General features: G+C 34.9%; 1 long non-coding RNA gene across 1 annotated transcript; it reads left to right on the top strand.

Moving 5' to 3' along the window:
• The first annotated feature begins 8027 nt into the window (after positions 1-8027).
• LOC136796419 (uncharacterized) lies at positions 8028-17863 on the top strand. Its single transcript, XR_010844132.1, has 3 exons — positions 8028-8117; positions 16922-17063; positions 17145-17863. It is a non-coding gene; the product is annotated as an uncharacterized lncRNA (long non-coding RNA).
• The last annotated feature ends 2908 nt before the right edge of the window (positions 17864-20771 follow it).

Consider the following 20771-nt stretch of genomic DNA (forward strand, 5'->3'; position numbering starts at 1 on the left):
AAAGCAAGCACCGGCTCCTGCTGCAGCTTCTCCATGCACCGCCTTATATTGTCTTCCACCAGCGGAGTGATGATCACCTTCCTGCCTTTCTTCAGAAGGTTGTTGAGTGGGACGAGGTACTGAGCCATTTCTGGCCAAATCTGCTTTAATAATTTAAAGTTCCCAGCAACCAGAACCTTCCCTTCACATCACTAGGCACTTCCATCCTCCGTATAGCTGCGACTTTATCCGCGTCGGGTTTAACTCCTTCCCTGGAAATCATGTGGCCCAAAAAGTTTAGTTGATCCTATTCCAACGATTTCTCTGCTGATAATTTAAGCCCAAATTGCCTAATTCTCTGGAATACGCTGTATAAATTCTGCACATGTTTTTCCTCGTTTTTACTGAGCACTAGGAGGTCGTCCATATAAATCTGACATACAGATTCGTCTATTTCCCTCAAAAACTCCTCCATGGTTTGTGGAGCTGAAAGGTTATGTGAGAATTTTTGAGGCCACCACATTTTCTTTGCCCGGTTTAAATATAACCTCGCTAATATTCGCTAGAAGCTCCTTCCAGTGAGTTATCCTGGTTGACGATCCCTCCAGTCACTAGAGTGGACAGTATGTACCTTGAACCTTCTGCCGAACACATATGGTTTAACGTGATCGACGACCCACATTATTCCCAGGAGTTCTCGCTCCATTGCGATGTATCTACTTTCCGTCTCCGTAAGGCGCCTGCTGGCATACGCCACTGGCTTTCCCCCATCGCCCTCCTGAGACTACACCGCTCCTAGCGCATACTCAATCGCATCTGTAGTTATTGTGAATTGCCAATTAAAATCTGGAAAAGCTATTACCGGCTCTTGCTGGAACCTCTCCTTGTACCGTCTGAAATTGTCCTCGGTGTGACGATCATCTTCCTGCCTTTCTTTAGTAGATTGTTGAGTGAAACAAGATACTCCGCCATTTCTGGAACAAACCTCCTGTAATAACTTAGAGTTCCTAATAATCTCTGAATTCTTTTTATGTCACTAGGTAACGCCATTTTCTGAATAGCAGCAACTTTATCCGCGTCTGGCTTAACTCCCCCCCCCCAAAAGGGACTTTCGAGTTCCTCCCGGATGTGGTGACGTAGTGCCTGTGGGTATCTCCTCTCCTTTACGTATGGCATCCTTTCCTGCTTCAGTGGGATATCATGGACAGACTTCCCGGTCACCCTGAGGATATCCCATTCTTTAAATAAAATATCCTGGTATTTCCTCTTGAGTCGATGTCTCCAGTGCTCAGCTTGATTGATTGCCCCAATACGTGCACCCTCATTCCTCTGTTGTTGACGGCATTTGTAGATTTTACCTCCTATCTTAATCCTCCATTTCCCTTGCTTAATCCAAGCACCAAGCATTCCATCCCTTAATCCAAGCACCCACCTTCCCTAGCAGATCACACTGCACAATTACTTTATATTCCCTCCGCAAGATCTTTACAATTTGCACTTTCAAGATACCCTTACTAAATCCCCAATGATTCAAATCTATTTCCAATTCTCCCTCTACCTCACACGGGCCACTCAGGGTGATTAACCTACACTGACATACCTGAATCCGGTGTGATCTCTCTCCACTACACAACTTCTCCACAGCTTCTCGACACATGATAGTATTGGAACTACGGGTGTCTACCAGACACTTCACTCATGCAATCTATATTATAGGCAAACCGCCGTGTTCTCCTCTCATATGGTTGATGTCCAACGTGCGGTAGCCCCTCTGTGGGTACGCTCCTCAGAACTCTCCTCGTGTTCTAGCTGAATCTTATTCAGATGCTCCTCTTTACTCTGCTGACGAACGCTGCTTTTGATGCCTCCGAATATTCGCTATCGAGCAGATTTTCGACAGACCACCGCTCTTTAAAAAGTGATTTAATTCTTTAGTTTATCCGGTGATTTTTTAAGTCGGACACCGCCTTCCTTAGGTCCTGAGCGGTTCCCGTACGGACCTAAATCCAGTCAGCGTCGTGTCATGAGCTTGCGCTAAAGAGACATCCGGTAGTGGCTGAATTTCTTCAGGGGGTCAGTTTCAACTGTCGCAGAAGATAAGTTATATATATAGTAATTAGCCTAGTATGTAGTATGTCGTAGCAGTTTGCATTTCCGCTCTTATAAAGCAAGAAGTTTACACAACTCTTTCAATTGGATATGTTAACTGGCGCCCACAACAGTGACTGAAAGCATCAGACTGTTCTAGCCATTTGGATTAACTAGAACCCTGAAGAGTCTTTTCTACAGCCTGTCTATCAATATCCAAGCAAGGTTTCTTATGAATCGAATGAAAACATTCGGAAGGTTAGCTGAAACTACCTAGACCTGGCTTTACTGCGGATGCAAGTGTTCTAATCTCCCCAAAAAGCGTGAGATAAAAAATTTTTTACTTATTTATAGAAATTTACAACTATACAAAAAAAAAAAAATAAGTAAATTTGATGAAAGTTTCAGAACATTTGATAATTTTGGGAAGGCACCCAAGGTGGTACCAATGGTGGTACTTTAATCATTGATTTAAATTAGATCGTCTCGTGACCGTCTTCTTTCCAGACTCCTCGGTGGATTACCATGGATTGTTAAGGAAGAGAGATGAAGAACTAATGAGGTAGGATAGGTAAGGAATTTCGAATGAAAGGACGTATATCTATTTTGGGCCAAATGTCCAACGAATTGGGCCTTTATAGATGCGTTTATGCGATACTTCTGGAAGAATATGGGAAGGTGTTTTACAATGGTGTGCGTTCTACGCTGTTCAGGACGAAATCGTTTCTGATCGCAGGAGAAAGTTCGATAACAGTACAATCCGCGATGAGAGTAGAACATTGGACATCAAGTGGCGCTTGAACACGTCACATCAAGGGCAGGAAACCACTCACCGATCACTCAACCAGAAGCAAAACTGAGAATCGTCACCGCACACCATTCGGGCAAAACGAATCATCGAGGGATCGAGAAAACCCTTCGCGCGATAAAACGGTTATACTTCTGTAAGAATATGGGAAGGTGTTTTACAATGGTGTGCGTTCTACGCTGTTCAGGACGAAATCGTTTCTGATCGCAGGAGAAAGTTCGATAACAGTACAATCCGCGATGAGAGTAGAACATTGGACATCAAGTGGCGCTTGAACACGTCACATCAAGGGCAGGGGCGTGGAGCGCCTACACAATACACTCGGGAAACATTTACGGCTTCTCAAGTTAGGACGCAATATCGACCCATTTGAGGATAGGCCGCGCGCGATCATAGCCTACAGTAATACGATTCAAACATTCATTCAGCGACGGCATTGTCCCCATTCGAAATCTTTTTCGGATACCACCGTCGGGATAGAGGGGTCCTCATTACGGTCAATAATAACGACCTCCGAACCAAAATATTTCAAGCAAGGGTAGAGCGCCAAGAAACATAAGCGAAAGTGAGGGAAAAATTAATCCGAGAGAAGCAAATCAGGGTGGGTAAAGCGAATAATAGAGCCAGAGTCTAAAAAAAGGGACCTCTGACATTGGGAACCGTAGTGTACAGGAAACTAGGAACAGCCGCGCGGTACGAGGGTCCGTACAAAGTCATAACAATCCTGGAGAATAATTTATACACCATCAGGGACGTTATCTACCCATTTCGCTCACGCACAGTACACATTGAGGAACTCTGGGTGCCTCACATAATGCCTCAGAGCGAGCCGGGCTTTAGGTTAAGTTATAGATTAAGTTATAGGCTAAGTTATAGGTTAAGTTATAGGCTAAGTCATAGGTTAAGTTGCAGTGTTTATTTTTCTTTTCTGTACAGTGAGTGCAAGTTTTATCTTTCTATGTGCGAGAGTGTACATTTCAGTTACCTTTTATTTATTTTAGTTCCTCCATACGAAGGAACTGGAGGGAGGGAGTTAGCTGTATATATAACCTGTAAATAACAATAGAAACTCTTTACTACTAGGATTAGTTACCTTTAAGTTTATCAACAACCCTGTCCTTATATATACCAGAGAAGTCCGATAGTAAAGTTAGTTATTCAGTGTGTATAACTTACGATTAGACTGACAATATAACTTAAAAAGAAAATGGATTCGGGCAGAGTAACTGATATACATAATATATATTTATATATATCAGTTATGTATTTTATTATTTAATTTATATATTTGACCTAAATTAAATAAGTTTTATAGTTATTTGTACAATCACCGCAGTCTGAGATAAATCAAAATCTGCAGTGATTGATTTGTACATAATACTGGTTCTAGATTATAATGAAATGGACTGTTTTTAGTGGTTTGAACTAAATGAGATAAGGTTAATAATGATGTGCAACTATTCTGCATTATTTTTTTTTTTTAATATCTTTATTGAAATTTACAACTATGTAATACATTCAGTAAATTTGATCTTAGTTAAAATGGAGTGTTACAGGCGTGTAGAGAAACTACCCACTGGTAGTACTCTAATGATATTTTACATTAGCTGGTCTCGTGGCCACCTTCTTTCAGACGCCTCAGTTTTTTGTTTCTATTTAGCTCAGATGAAGCTCTATAAAGTGGGGCGAAACGTCGGCAAATAAGTAGTTTTTAACTTTTTTTTGTTCCATGTTGACCGCAACCCTGACCATCTTCATAATTTAAAACAGTAAAATATTTTAGTTTTAATTAGAATAAAATAGAAGACAATCCATCCCGGCCTTTACTAAAAACGGGAACTTATCTCGTTATATTTTAAAATTTTGACTTCTTTTTTTTTTTTTTTTTGCGAAAATAAGGCATATAAATATGGAAATGTAACAAGTTAACTGTAATTTAAACTGAGAGAAGATGGTAGGGGAGGGAGGAGAGGGAGGAGAGGGGGGTGCGGTCAGGATAAAAAACACAAATAAACAAAAGGATTATTAATTTCTTCAGACGTTTCGACCTGATTTTCAGGTCTTCATCAGGGCTATAAAAACAAAAACAAAAACAGATAACTACCATTATTCAGAGAAAAAAAAAAGATAGACTAACAAATTTGGAAATATATATAATTATATAATTATATAAATATATGGAAATATACAATGAAATGAAAATATAAACCAGTTGATTAATAACTATGGAAAAAGACAGATTGATAACATTATTATTTATATACATATAAATGTTAGTAATAAATAAAGTAACATTAAAAACCTTTTTAGTTATATAGATGAGTATAAAGAATAAGTTAGATTAATAATGGAGCGTATGTAAAAACAATATTGTAAAAAGAAAGAACAAGGGATAAGAAGAAATATATGGAGAATAGGAAATGAAGAAAATAAGAGATATAAGGTAAGAGAGAAATAACTTACAGTTGTAGGCAGAGATTTCTACTAAACTGTTATAAATTGCAAGAAAAGTCGTTAGAGTGCAAGTTGATAAAAAGCGTTAGATAAACCGAAATATTTTTTTTTATTGTTTATTTATTGCTATTTACAACTGTACATTATAATACATTTAGTAAATTTGATCTCAGTTAAATTGGAGTGTTACAGGAGTGTAGAGAAACTACCCATTGGTAGCTCTCTAATGACGTAAACCGATATCTAACGGTCAAAAATGATCTTTGGGATAAAATAGTTAATAAGAGAGTGAAACACATAAAAAGTGTTAAAAGTAAGCTTTTGAGAGCTAAAAGGTAATAAAATGTATAAATATAAGTGGGTATGCAAACCAGAGATTAAAATAATAACAATAAAAATTTTTAAAAAAATCCCCTCTCCCAAAAAAATACACATAAAATTACTTATATATGTCACATAAATGTATGTATAAAATTGAAGACAGGCAATAAAATTTTTCCCTATTCCTAGTACGCTTACGGCAGACTCATGCCATCATTGATGACACCGCCTTCAGTGGACCCGACAATTTATCTTATAATGCCACTCTGGCAAACCAAGATCAATATTTGCTTGCATATATACATCCATTTTTATTGTATATATTTAATTTGTTTATTTTTATTTTCTAGGAGGTCTGAAAAAAAAAAAAAAAATTATAAATTATAAAATTGACTTTCATATTATTTTTTATAGGTTGAAATTTAAACTGTACTCTTAAACATTTATTCAATAAATCGTTATTTAATCGATATTGATAATACTAAGAATGATTTATGGAGTAAGTTATCCTGCAAACTGAAAGGCTTAAACATAGGTTTAGTCAAATTAAAGAAATAATCATTTAACAACTACGTCGAAATACAACAGATATCAGACTGATAAAAAAGTAGCAGCCCATACCCCCGTTAATTTACCGTCAAAATTATGTTTTATTTACGATTTTTTTCGCTATTCACCATAACTTTCTATGACACCATATGCTATAAATATTTTTTTCTAAAATCCTTGGCTTTACAAGATTATATACCGGGATTACTTTAGTAGAGGTTTTGCATATTTGATACTATAACTCCATCGTTTTTCAATAATTCTTATAATTCAAATTATCACCTGAAAGATCCTGCTATCTTTAACAGGGATTTGGGGGGAGGGGCAACTTCTTTTTTTATTAATCTTACCCCGGCATCCGGGGTTCCTTTGATAAGGAATGATTTTGGTCCCAAAATACACTTGTTTTATTAAAAAAACTCCATTTAATAATCAACCTAAATTATTAAAAACAAATTTCCAAACTATACATACAATACAAAAAGTAAATTTGAAGTAAGATCCTTGTGGTATGATACAGGCGTGTAGTGAAACTACCCATTGGTAGGATTCTTAAAACATTCTTACAATCCAAGGTCTCCAGGCCATCGAAAATCAATTTAATTTTTTTAACTTGGTAAACTTAAAAATAATAATAATAATAATAATTAATATTATTAAGCCTCTCTCCCTTCTGCTTCTGAGAACAACTTCAGGAGTTCTATTCACTCATGGTAGATTGCTGATGAGAGACCAAAAGAAAGAATGGATTGCTTCTGCAGAAGACAAGATGGCTCTCTTCACATCAGTCTGGGTTGCTTCTCACCACAGAGAGCGCTGTAGGAGGTTAGTTTTGACTGTTGGCCACATGGGCGCTAGTATATCCTGTAGGCTATTATATGCTATAATGCATTATGGTGGCCCCTTCAATTCAACCTTTCGGTTGCCGTAGGTTACTCGAAAGAAGTATAATGATTCTATGATAGCTAAGAGATGAGCATATAAAACGCCTAATCAGCCACCATTTTGTTTCAAAATGGCAGATAATAAAATTGTGATCTGAGAATTATCCATAAGTAACCTATGATTTCAATGCCAAATTACAGAAAAATGGCTCAGTAGTCTTAGTGAAAGGCGGGAACGGAGGAGTTTAATTTTTTTTTTGGTTCATTACAAAGGTTTATTGATTTATTGAAAATGGACATGATCTCTAGTTTCAGTGAAAACCAATTAAACAAATTAAATCAGTCAATAACCTTTTGAAAAAATAATTAAAATCCCTGAAACATGGCCATTCGTAACTTTTTCTTGTGCCTATTACAAATAAAAAAATTATGCTAAAATAATAACTTGTGGAACTCGTGAACATTTAAAACGTATTTTAAATTTAAAGTTTTTAATTTTAAGATTAAAAGTTTTTTAAATCTTAATAATAATAATAATAAATAATTTGTAATAATAATAAGGACCTATTCCACAGAAAACACAAAAAACCTGGTGATCAATCTGAAAATCATAGGAATGGGATAGAGACATAAAACGTTAACGAAACTGTTGCCAAATAGATTTGGTACAAGAATATTATTGTCCTAAGTCGATGGACAACGCAGTGGCCGTACACCAGAGAAGTGCAAAGTTTTCCTGATAGCTGTTTTCAGCTGCTACACAAAAAAGGGTTACTCTCCAGTGTTGCCGCAGAAATTATGATGGGCGCCTGCATTATACTCTAAAAGTAACCCACGCCAAATGTAAGCCTCTTATCGTATGAGTGCTAATCATCGGACTTTGTAAGATTTGTCTGTTATCTATAAAAAGTATAAGATTTTTAAAAAATATGGTTTTAAGATATTATTATTGATTTCGCTTAATAGAATGTCGTTGTGCAAAATGGTTCTCATTATAACTGCTTCACTGTGTGCTTTGACTTCGGCCAGCATAGGTAAGTGTTAATAAATATAGTGAAATTATAAACAATGTTATTTTATATTTCATTATTACCTAATCGATGGTGGGCCATATCCTATAATAATCCATGGTGGGCCATATACTATAATAATCTATGGTGGGCCATATACTATAATAATCTATGGTGGGCCATATACTATAATAAAATTTCATTTTGGAAAATGGCCGCTTGACCGTGTATAATAATAAATGGAATATGTGCTGGGTGCGGTAAAAAAAAAAAACTCAAATAATAATTTTTTTTTTAGCGTCTCATGAAAGAACTTTATTTAATGATAGACAATCTGCCACACCGTTGTGGACAATAGGTAATAGTGATGAATGATCCCATTCTTACTAAAATAAAATAAAATAAGAATGAAAAAAAAACAACATAAAAATAAATAAAATCTCTCTTAAAATATATACAAACAGAAGTATAACGAAAATGAACATAATCAAACTATGTACATAAAAAAATAAAGTAATGATAAAAATAAAAGAATCTCTAGTTACATTTACACTCCTATATACAATATTTACACAATCGACCTGAGGATCCCTGAGCCCACTCTATCCCCCACGTGTGAGGGGTAGAGCAGAGCTCTTAAGATCCCAGCGCATCCCTCTCGCCGCATCACTGGTAATGAGTCAGTGGAGGCTGAGCAAGTGCGCTAAAGCCGCAAACATTCAACTTTGTGGAGAATCTGACCATTGCCAGAACTCCAATTGTCTATTTTTATTTTACAATAAGTTTCTTGGTCACTGCCGTTTCAACCTTGGAGGTGGACTGTAGGGATGGTTGAAACTAGATAGGATTGAACCAAAGGATTAGGATGGTTGGAAAGGAATAGTATGGAATTTTGAGAATTTGGTTGGTATGAGGTCAAGGACAAAAGGAATATGAAGATCATGATCTGTTGGAAACGTAATGGGGTACATTAAACTATGGTTCTAAGGGTTTTGGATTGAAAGGATTGGATAAGTTTGATGTTTGACGGTTTAGCTGTTCCCAAAAGTTCAAGTCTGTAGCTCCAGATAGGTCTGAGTATAGTCTTATAAATATTTTTGTTTTCTATTGAGAGATGAGACGTCCGGCTGAGCAGTCGGTATAGTTGGCTGAATCAAATAGAAATGACTATTTTAATTGAGCCAAGATTTCGCCCCACGTTGCTGTGCTTTGTCAGGGCTAAAAAAAGATACAAACACTTAATATATGTAAAAAAGCAAATGAGAAATTAAAAGGACAAACAATGAAACGTAAAAACTAAATAAGAAAAATAAAAGGTTATAAACAATAAATGAAAATGGAAGTACGAAAGAAAGCACAAACTAAGAGATGGAAAGGGGGATAAGAATAAAATCAAGAATGAAGGAAAAAAATAAACGAGTCAAAGTTTTGATTTGATAATAGGGTGATGAGTCTCGTGCAAATTACTACTAACTTTCTAACTATTTAAAATACTTCAACCATTAACAATTATAAATAATAATGGTCAATTATAAAAAATAATAGTTATCAATTATAGAAAATAAATAATTGACTTATACTGAAAAAAAGAACGAAAATGGTAATAATAATACTACTCCCTGTCCGCAGTGAGAGGAACCTACCGTTTTTATGCACAAACCTTTAAATTATCTAATTCATCTATAATTCTCAGGAATTCCTATGTTATTCATGGTGCTGAGTTCGATGGATTTTTTTTTTTTTAATTTCGATATTTTCAGGTGTAAAAATATAAATCTTAATTTTTCAACCATTAAAATATTTGTTTGCTGATTCATAGAAGTCAATTTGATTATTGTTCTCAATTGATTTTGGTTACATCTTCCAAGAAGGCCCCTGACTTCACATATCAATGAAACTTGCACAAAAGTTGCTCCAATATTTAAGGGAAAATAGTCTCATCACAAGAGTCAACAAAGCTCTATTTTTTCTGCTTTATCGAAAATGAGCAAAAACGAATTTTTCCATTGGAAGTGGCCGAAGAAATTAAGAAAAGAATATTTCAAGAAACAAACTTACTTTTGAAAACTGGGAGTCTTCCTCAATGTTGAACAAGCTTTTGATCGAGTCTGGCATCCAGGTCTGCTCTATAAACTTCGTCAATTCCTACCCCCAACATATTTCCTTATAATCCGCTCCTACCTCACTGATAGAACCTTTAAAGTAAATCATAACAAAGCCTACTCATCTCTCTTTTCTCAGTCCGCCGGTGTTCCTCAATGTAGTATCTTAGGTCCCATTCTTTATACGGTTTATGCAGCTGACATCTCAACCCACCCTAACACAGTCCTAACAACATACGCTGATGACACATGTATACTTTCTGTAAACAACGACCCAACTAATGCATCACAAACACTACAGGCACACATAACATCTATTGAAGAATGGTGTAAAAACTGGAGAATCATAATAAATCCTGAAAAATCCCACCAGACCACCTTTACTCTCCGTCGTAAACCTCTGCCATCCTGTCCTACAGTATCCTTTCTAGATACACCACTAACATCTGTTGAACAGATTCGATACTTAGGACTCCATCTTGACAAGAGACTTGGAATCCACACACAAGACTGAAACGACAAGAAACTGCTCGTAGATTTCGATTGCTACAACACTTACTCGACAAATGCTCTAAACTTCTCATTCATTACAAAAAATTAGTATAAACTACAATAATCAGACCAATTTGGACATATGGAATTGAGCTCTGGGGCTCCACCAAACCATTAAATTCTTCCCGCATCCAATCGTTACAATCCAACGTAAAATCCTTGATGCTCCTTATTACGTCACAAATAAACTCATTCATAAAGACCTTAACATCCCATTCGTTGCAGATTTGACCCAAAACAGATATGCGTCTTTTTATTCCAAACTCCTTAACCATCCTAACCCATTAATTCTTAATCTTTCATCCTTAACAATCCCTGATAATCCTCCGAGGTGTCTGAAAAGAAGATGGCCACGGGACCTTCTAGTTTAAATTAATGTTTGAAGTACCACCAATGGGTGGTTCCTTCCCAAGATTTTCAAGTGTATATGAAACATACTACATATTTACCTATTGTATTATATTGTACAATTGTAAATTACAATAAATAAATAATTAAAAAAAAAAAAACTTTTGAAAACTATAATTTGTACACTTAACTTTTATTGGTATTGAATTGACCAAAAAAGTAAAACAAAATAACAACAACCAGTAAAAACTCATTTTTTCTCAATGCCGAAATATCGTCTGTAAGATTAAGTCTGCAGCTCACAAATATTGTTTGATGGGAGAACCAATTACGGTGAATTCGTTTATAGGTGTTTGAGTGTAAGAAACCACACTTATCAACATGATTAGATACATTTCATTTTGGAAGGTTTTTTCACACTGCCCATCTCAGCGCGGCGGACCAATCTTCATTTTTCGAATTATATAACTGTTAATTTATTTGTACAACTAATTGTATACTAATAATTTATTCTGGGACGAGTCCCTTTAGAATAATACTGAGAAATCAACAGATGAGGACTGAGAAGCCTCAGAGATAGTAACAAAAATACAAAGAAATATAAATAGTCATTAAAAAAATTATTATAAGTTACTTTCTCACTTTTATCAGTTGAACAATAAAAAAAAAAGAATAAATAAAAAGATGTAAAAATAATTAAGAATGATATAATAGTTTACATACATATTTACAATTACCTATATTGATTTACAATTTTATGGGGTCTGAATGGATAAGAAATTGAACAGACGGGATTTAAAGGTAGGGAGGGTATTCGAGCGACGGACGTTGAAAGGGATGGAGTTCCATAAGGATGAGGATCGGATAATGAACGATCTATGGAAAGCAGAGGTTCGGTGGGCCCTTGTGTATAAATCTGAAGACCGGGAAATGAATAGAGGATTTGAATTGAAGGAGCTCGGATATGTATGAAGGACGGCGGGATTGGATGACTTGGAAGATGAAGGATACCAGGAAATACTTATGACGGTAGGAAGGATAAAGCCTATAAAAGGAATATAAATATAAATATATTGTGCTTATTTTTCTTTTCTAATTCGCCCTGTAGTTCGAAGTTTTTCTAACTGTTCAGAATTTTTCAATAAGTTCAAAGTTCAGAAAATTTCCAATTCGCTGAGTAAAATAAACTTTTTTTATATAACTTAGAGATGGAAAACTACAGAGTTCATAGCAACATATCTTGCAATATTCTGGGTTTCAGTCTACAAGAGGTAGCTGGATTTCCTACGTTGTAAGTTCCTGCGCTTCTTACTGCTGGTAACTGGGAATAGAATGTCGTATAATGTTTTTTGAGGAATTCGTCTATTGATGGGAATTCATCTATTGAGTTTACTGGTAAGGCAATGTGCTACACAGGCCAAGGACCCAGGTCCTAATCCGGCTGACAGATAATTATGTTCTGGAAGATTATTGATGATTGATTATGTTCTGTTTATTATTATAATTATGTTCTGTTTCATTGTCAGCCCTCAGGGTTCGGGAGTCTACCAGGGTCCAACCAGCCTCATAAAGTGGGTACCCTTAATTAGATAAAAATGATTCTGACCAGATCACCTCCTTGCACAACCGTTGGTCTAGTAACAGTATTTCCTTACAAAATACTGCACTTCTAACCTTTCATGGGTTGTTATGGTAGAGAGTTTATAATTTTTTTTCATCTATTGATTCGGATTGTAGTTTTGACCTTAAGATTTGGTTTTGGATAATATTTTTAAATCCGATAATCTTGCCAGTGGATGTGAGGTGGAATGACAACATTGGGAACCAAATTAAAAACCCTGAATAATGTTTGTTAAAGCCTCTTCAAGGGAGCGCGGGTAACCCCGGGGTAAGGCGCATGGCTAATAGACATTTTTTTCCTGTTAGAATGGACTAATACTAGACCAACGGTTGTGCAAGGAGGTGATTTGGTCAAAATCACTCTCGACCGCCAGATTTTAACCCAATTAAGGGTACTCATTTTAAGAGGCTGAGTGTACCCCAGGAGAGCTTCAAGAATCCAATGGAGTTGAATCTCGGTTACAGATTTACTAAAAATAAAAAACTACTCATGTAAAAAACTTTTAAAAAATATGTATTAAGTTGGTAGATTGGTATTTGGTATATTATTTAGTTAGGTAGTGATCTACACCATGACCTTCATATCCCTTTTGTCCTTACCTCATACCAACCAAATTCTCAAAATTCTATATAACCTTTCCAACCATCCTAATCCTTTGGTTCAAACCTTATCTAGTTCCACTCATCCCTACAGCCCACCTAGAAGGTTGAAACGGGAGTGGCCAAGAGACTTATTATAACATAAAAATGAACAATTGGGGTAATGGCAAGAGTCAGATTCTCCACCCAAGTTGAGTGTTTGCGGTTTTAGCGCACTTGCTCAGCCTCCACTGGCTCACTACCAGTGATGCGGTGAGAGGGATCTTTTGAGCCCCAGACATGGGGGATAGAGTGGGCTCAGGCATCCTCAGGTCGATTGTGTAAATATTGTATATGAGAGTGTAATGTGATTAGAGATAATTTAATTTTTATTATTAATTCTAGTTAATTATTTATTTTTTCATACACATAGTTTGATTATGTTCTGATCATTTTCTGTATCCTTCTGTTTGTATATATTTTAAGAGAGTTTTTATTTCTTTATTTTCATTCTTATTTTAGTATGATGTGATCATTCATCACTATTACCTATTACCCACAAGAGTGTGGCAGATTGTAATATTTATAAATAAAAAAAAAAAAGAAAAGTTAGGGAGTTGTATGTTTTTTTTTTCTTCATTCTGAGATAATGGAGTTTTCCTATTTTAGCCATTTTTTTTAATATAGCTGGATCTAACTAATATTCTAACCTAATTATCCTCTTCCTGTTTGAAATAAATGCTTCAAAGGTGATATCGGACCTAAATCGGGGTTTAGCGAGGCGGGTTGGTCGGGAAGATTGACATCAATTGTTTTTGGTATTAAGATCTCCTTTGAGAGAGAGTGGCATGTTGTACATCGTAATAAGTGTCCATTTTAAAAGTAAATGATAAAGTAAAAGATTCTCACAAATCCAAATTGAAATAGATTTATTGTTTTTACCATGTACCATATTGTATCTAAGCAAACGAAATAAGCTTTAAAACATTTCTCTAGCAAAATAGGTTGTAAATATACAGGTATTTTTGTGATCCCAAACATGAAAAAATACGGGAAAATAAAATTGCTTTTTATTGGTTTCACTGTTTCATCACCATTTAAAGCAAGTCATTAACCCTCAACTTTGTGAGGATTTAACTTTTTCCTAGATTGTGAAGTTATTGAAGACACAACCATTTTTTTTTTATTATCTTCAGGGATTACTTTCTCATCATTCGTTCCTTTCTGATTGATAGATTATTCCAAGTAAAGCACAATGGTTCCTATTCATCCCTCTATTCTCAGCCCACTGGTGTTCCTCTAGGTTGTATCCTCGATCCCATCCTCTACACCGTCTATACATCTGACATTCCAACCATTCCTAACACTATCATCACCATGTATGCCAATGACACATGTGTGCTTGCAGTTAATAATAACCCATTAATTGTATCCCAAACTCTCCAATCCCATATCACAGCCCTCGAAGAATGGAGTCGTAATTGGAGGATTAAGTTAAATTCAAAAAAATTACATCAAATCACCTTCGTCGTAAACATACAGTTTCTTTTAAAAACGTTACTCTTACATCTGTTGAACACATCCGCTACCTTGGACTTCATCTTGACAAACGATTAACCTGGAATTCTCATACAAGACTGAAAAGACAGGAAACTGCACGTCGATTTCGACTAGACAAACGGTCTAAAGACTGATCTACATGACAATAATAAGACCCATCTGGAGATATGGAGTTGAGCTTTGGGGCTCCACTAAACCTTCGAATTCCTCTCGTATACAATCCTTACAATCCAAAATCCTTAATGCTTCTTACTTTGTCACAAATCATACAAAAGAGACCTTAATGTTCCCTATGTAACCGATTTAGCCCGAACTAAAGATCACTTCCATTATAAACTCCCTAACCTCTCAAACCCCCTAGTTTTCCTTTTCCATTCCTGACAACCCTACGAGGCACCTGAAAAGAAGATGGGCACGAGACCTACTAATGTAAAATGTCATTAGAGTCAATGACTTAGTCAACTAATGTAAAATGTCATGCTACCAATGGGTAGTTTCTCTACACGCCTGTAACACTCCATTTTAACTAAAATCAAATTTACTGAATGTATTATATAATATACAGTTGTAAATTTCAATAAAGATATTAAAAAAAAAAAAGAAGCAGGGATTGAAAAGTATTAGAATCTTTTTATGGTGGTGAAACTCAACTCTACTCTGATAGCTTTGATTTGATTCACCACACATTGGCTGTCGATTTTGCAAACTGCACCGATGAAGATGTTATCACTATTAATTTATTTCACAAATGTAGATGTCGAAAACCAGACCTTAACAGTTCGATTTCCTTAATGTCACCCTCTTCCAGATAACCACTGATTCAAATGGGTTTCGCCGAGGGTAGAGGAAAAAATGGATATTCTATAAGGAAACAGTGTTATGATAGAAAGCATATTAAGACATTGCCAGAAAATTATTTAACAGACTAAGAGGAGGAGAAAGAGATAAAAGGAATGCCATGAAGCAGAAGAAAATAGAAGGGAATGATCAATTTAATATAAGGAGGAACATGTATTGTTATTAAAGGAGGCCTTCTGGTCTTCGTGGATGAAGCCACAAAGAAGTCAATGAGAAAGATGGAACCGAAGGATAACTCTGACCAAGAGTGGGTAGTCCGATGTACGGGAAAGATAGACTTTTGAACAGGAAGGATGCTGCTGGCTCGATGCTTGAAGGACTTAGCTATGATGAGAGATATTACTTTCCATGTAATATTTTATGACAAGCCAATCGATCTGAATTATATTTATTATATTGTAGAAAGATAGTCCGGGTGGTGGTCAATAAAGGTACCAAAATAGTAGAAACAACTATTTATTAACTAAAGTTTCACTCCACTTCGCAGGGCTTCGTCAAAGGTAAATGAAAATAAGATATAAACATTGTAAGATGTGACAGAACATTAAAATAAATATACAGAGATAATAAGAAAATATTTTGTTTTTGAAATACAGAAAATAAATAGTAATAAGCTTAAGCTAAGAAATTATACATACAAGTGGATTGGAAACTAGTTACTAATAAATATATCCAGGTGTGATAGAATTGTAGTGTACAGAACTAGAGTAAACAATTGTAGAAAAATACTAGTAAGAAAAGTTGCAGATGTGGTAAAGAGGTAGGTTTAAAAGATAAACAGATAGGTAAAGTAAATTTGGCAAAGGTGGGGTATAGTAACAAGTTTGATTGAAAGAAGAATGACAAGTAACAAATTAAGAAAGATAGCCACCAGTTATTAATTTCCCTATTTCGCTGATCTGACTCCATTAGAAGATATTAGGTACTCTTGACCAGAAGGCTTCGACAATGTGTGTTCAATATAGGTAAGGTAGTTGATTAGGAGATGCATAGACAAGATGAGAAATACGGGTTAATATTTAACAAATTATTAAAGTGGAACTGTCACCTGAATTGGGACGTCTGTTTACGTTAAATCGGCCCTTGCACAATTTTTCTTAGATAGAAATTATTTAATATAACTTATCTAATAACTAGGTCTAATTTTAAATAACACATATAATTTTATAGATACTATAAAAATTTATCTCTCTTTTTTTCCCTATGCAGATTCGAACTCCACTGATGTAGGTAGTATGGTGTTCAATATGGTCAAGTGCGGTGATAAAAAATGCTGTTTTAAGCCATATAACTGCTGCCTGTACACTGGAGTTATGCACTGCTGTAGTTATATAGGAATGACAAAAAGAGTGTAAGTAAATATACATGTTTGTGCGTGTGTGTGTGTTACATATTGAGCTATATCAATGTAATATTGTACTAATGTTCACAGGGTTTCTATAGCCACACCTTGCTGAGGAGATTACTGTAAACAAAATGGATATTATTATTTGAAGTACCGCATAAACTGACTTAATTCTATACTCTTAAATAACCAAATCAATAAACAGATGTGAATTCCAAACAAAGTAATTCTAGGACAGTAATATGCAAGAATAATCTGCAAATCACTTTAATATTGAAAAAAAATTTTAGCTGGCCAGTAATTTCAAATGGATTTGACTCTGAAAGGAATGCAAATACTAACTGTAAAATAAAAGATAATCAATGATAGAAATAAATAGGTATGAAACAAACATACTGAGGAAATATTTTTTTTAATTATTGTAGCAGTGGAAAATCCATTTAACACAATCGCGACAGCTGTAAATACAGACTACCTTCCTGTCACAGACGGGGGGATGGCATAACCCTATTCTCATTCGAAGTAAAAGTGAAGCCTAAGAAATAGCCCATTGCATCAGAAATTACAAATGGAGTCAATAGAGGATTGCATCAAAAAACGGTTCATGAAGTTCCACTCGCAGTTGAAAGAGCAGTGACCTACAACTTGGGAAACCCAAACTCAATCCGAAGACTCAAGTCCAGGTCTTAAGTCTACAAATATCGTTATTTTTTGTTATTAATTTTACTTTTCTCTTTTATTAAGAAGCTTTATTCTTATCTATTTAATTTGTCTTTTTCTTTTAATTATAACGTTGTATACAGTTAGGGGTGTCTTTTGTACGAGAATATGCCCCCCCCATAATCAACTATTAAAAAAAAATACAATGTATCGGTTATATCATATTAGCACCACCAGGCCGATCTGGTATAAAATAAATAAATAAATACAAAAAAAAAAAGTGAAGCCAAAAAAGGCCACGCGTAGGAAGCTTAGGTTCACGTTGAAGGTAATAGGCATGTCCCCATTTTAACCTAACCTGAAGCAAAAGGTACTACCCTAACCCTATGCCATGTGATATGATGAAGTAAGGATCTACCTGCAAGTATACATTGTAGAATTCACTACAGTGGTAAAACAAATATTCTATTATTCTAAACAAATATAAATTTTTGGATGTTAAGTTTCCAAAAACCTCTATATTTCTATTTTTTAGGAGTGAATTGTAAAATTATTAGGGAGTTTACATCTGAAAATGTACATATTTTGTGTCAAGGTTTGTTAAATTAATATGTATAAAGAAATCAAAAAAGCCTTGACAAAACAAGAATGAATAATCCACATTTTAAGAGAAAAATACAATTTCCAAAAAAATAATACCTAATCTTTTAGATGCAAATGAAAATAATTATGAGAGATAGTTGACCGTGTATACCGTACGAGGAGAAGATGGTTGGGGGTGCGGTCAAAGTGAAACACAAATATGTTGGTGTAACCTATTTAATTGTGCCAACGTTTCGGCTTGAGTTTCTAGCCTTCATCAGGGCTAAGAACAGAACAAGATAACAACCACAGTAAGTATAGAAAATAAAAAGGAAAGTATAAACAGAATAACATAAAATGAATAATTTTATAAAATAGAATTAATAAAATGAAGTGATGAGAGAAGCGATTGAAAAAGTGGGTAAAATAACATAATTAAGGAAATTAAATAAAAATGAAGTTATATAATGCAAAGAACTATGAACGTATTAGTTATTAATAATTTAAAAATTGAAATATGGAAAGGAAAAAAGAAGAGAGGAAGAAAATATATATAACAATAATAATTGATGCTATTATGCTAAGAAAATAATTTTTTTTTTAAATCAACAATAATAATATAGTGAACATAACTAGGAAAAAAAATTGCAAATTAAAATAATTGAATGTAGTTAAAAATAGTTGTTAAGAGTTCATGAAAAAAATCCTGATTTTGGGATAAAAAATTTTCAAAACCTGAGACAGTTTAGGTTGTCCCAAAATTAAAAAAAAAGTTACGTTTCCAGGGAATATCGTTGCAGTTACGTAATGATGTAACTGCAACGATATTAGGTACCTGGTGAAATTAGGTGCAACTGTAAACGTTTACTAGCAAAGTCTTTCTAAACACAATTTTATGCTCGACGAATTAGCGGGAGAAAAAAATTGAAAAAAAAAAACAATTAAGAAACAAAAGAAAGAACTGAAACTTTTTCAAGTATAAAAAGTTAGAAAAAATTATTAAGAGCTGTGGGACTGCCAATATCAGAGGGAGTTAAGTCGTCTACCAGAGAAAAATCGTTACTGCAGCTGCGCCGGTACGAATTCGGCCTTAGGTACCTCACCACGATGACCATTTATAATGGTGTGGTCTTGGGTATCCTGAGGTACGTATCCCTGGCGGGGAGCCAAAATAAAGGAAGCAGAAGAAGAGAACACGAAGACCTATAGGAGGACGGTGGTGCAGGTGCTGGCTAGAGTGCTACTGGAGGGATTCCATTTGAGGTTCGGTGATACATTGAAAAATGGAAAAGCTGCCTCCCAAAAAGAATTTGGATTTCTCGAGGTTGAAATGACGAAAGTAAATTTTATATGAAATTCCTGTCAGGAATAAAAAAAAAATTCTGAAAAGATAACGAAGCTGGTGGGAAAAATCTGATGGTTTCAGTTTTCTGATCAAATCGGATGTTATATTTTTTTCTTTTTCTCTTTTAGTTATTCATGAAATTCTTTACTATTTTGTATTTGTTCATTATTTATTATTGCTAAAAAGGAGATTTTTTTTTTTAAATAAAATAAATTAAAGACACTTTAGAGGATTTTTTTTTTTAGAAAATAGTCATTTAAGCTAAAGTCTACATTTTTTGAATAAGGATAAGACATATCTTATATTAAAACATTTGATTGCGCATAGACATGTCTAAATTAACCAAAATTATTCAAACTTTCTCTTAGAACTCTTCTTTGAATTGAAATCCTCAATCGTTTGAGAAAGGGTGTGTTAACATTATTACTATGATTTCTAGAAATAATTGACTGTATAATTTCAAATTACGAAAAAGATAGTTAGGGTTGCGGTCAAAGAGAAACTAAAATAGTTAACAACTATTTATTTTTGGACGTTCCACCCAACTTTCTAGAGCTTCATCAGGGCTAAAAAGATACACAAACTACTAAGAACATTTTGACATTGTAAGATAATAAGATACTAAAAGGTAAATTGAGGTAGGGGTAATATTATGTAAAAATAAGTGGAAAGAAAATTATTCGTGGGTTCAGTTTAACATTTATTTTTCGGCGGTCCCGAAAAATTAACCTTGACACTCCCACCTTGGTTATTACCGGGCGGCAACCTAGGTATTCGTCAGGGGTTGGCAAAAAGGACCTCTAGGCCATCTTGCCGGACCTGTTCCCCCACCAAGTACCAGTACCAGTACCTCAAAGTATTTTATTGTGCTGACCAACCAACCATCCGGTCCCGGCGAGGAGTCAAAGGATGTTGAATTGATAGCTTTCTTTACTACCTAACCATCAATAGACGTCAAATTTGGCATCGGGGCGCATTTATCGTAATCCGCAAGTTAACGAACCGGTATTATAAATTTAAACAATTGTCCCTTGCCCAACTGAACCTATGTCACTTTAGACATATGGTTGCATATGTCCACATTCTCCTACAATTTTATAGAAAAAGGAACTCAATAAAAACAACTA

Source organism: Halyomorpha halys, unplaced genomic scaffold, assembly GCF_000696795.3.
Source record: "Halyomorpha halys isolate HHAL.00 unplaced genomic scaffold, Hhal_1.1 Scaffold381.1, whole genome shotgun sequence".
NCBI classification, from domain to species: Eukaryota; Metazoa; Arthropoda; class Insecta; order Hemiptera; family Pentatomidae; genus Halyomorpha; species Halyomorpha halys.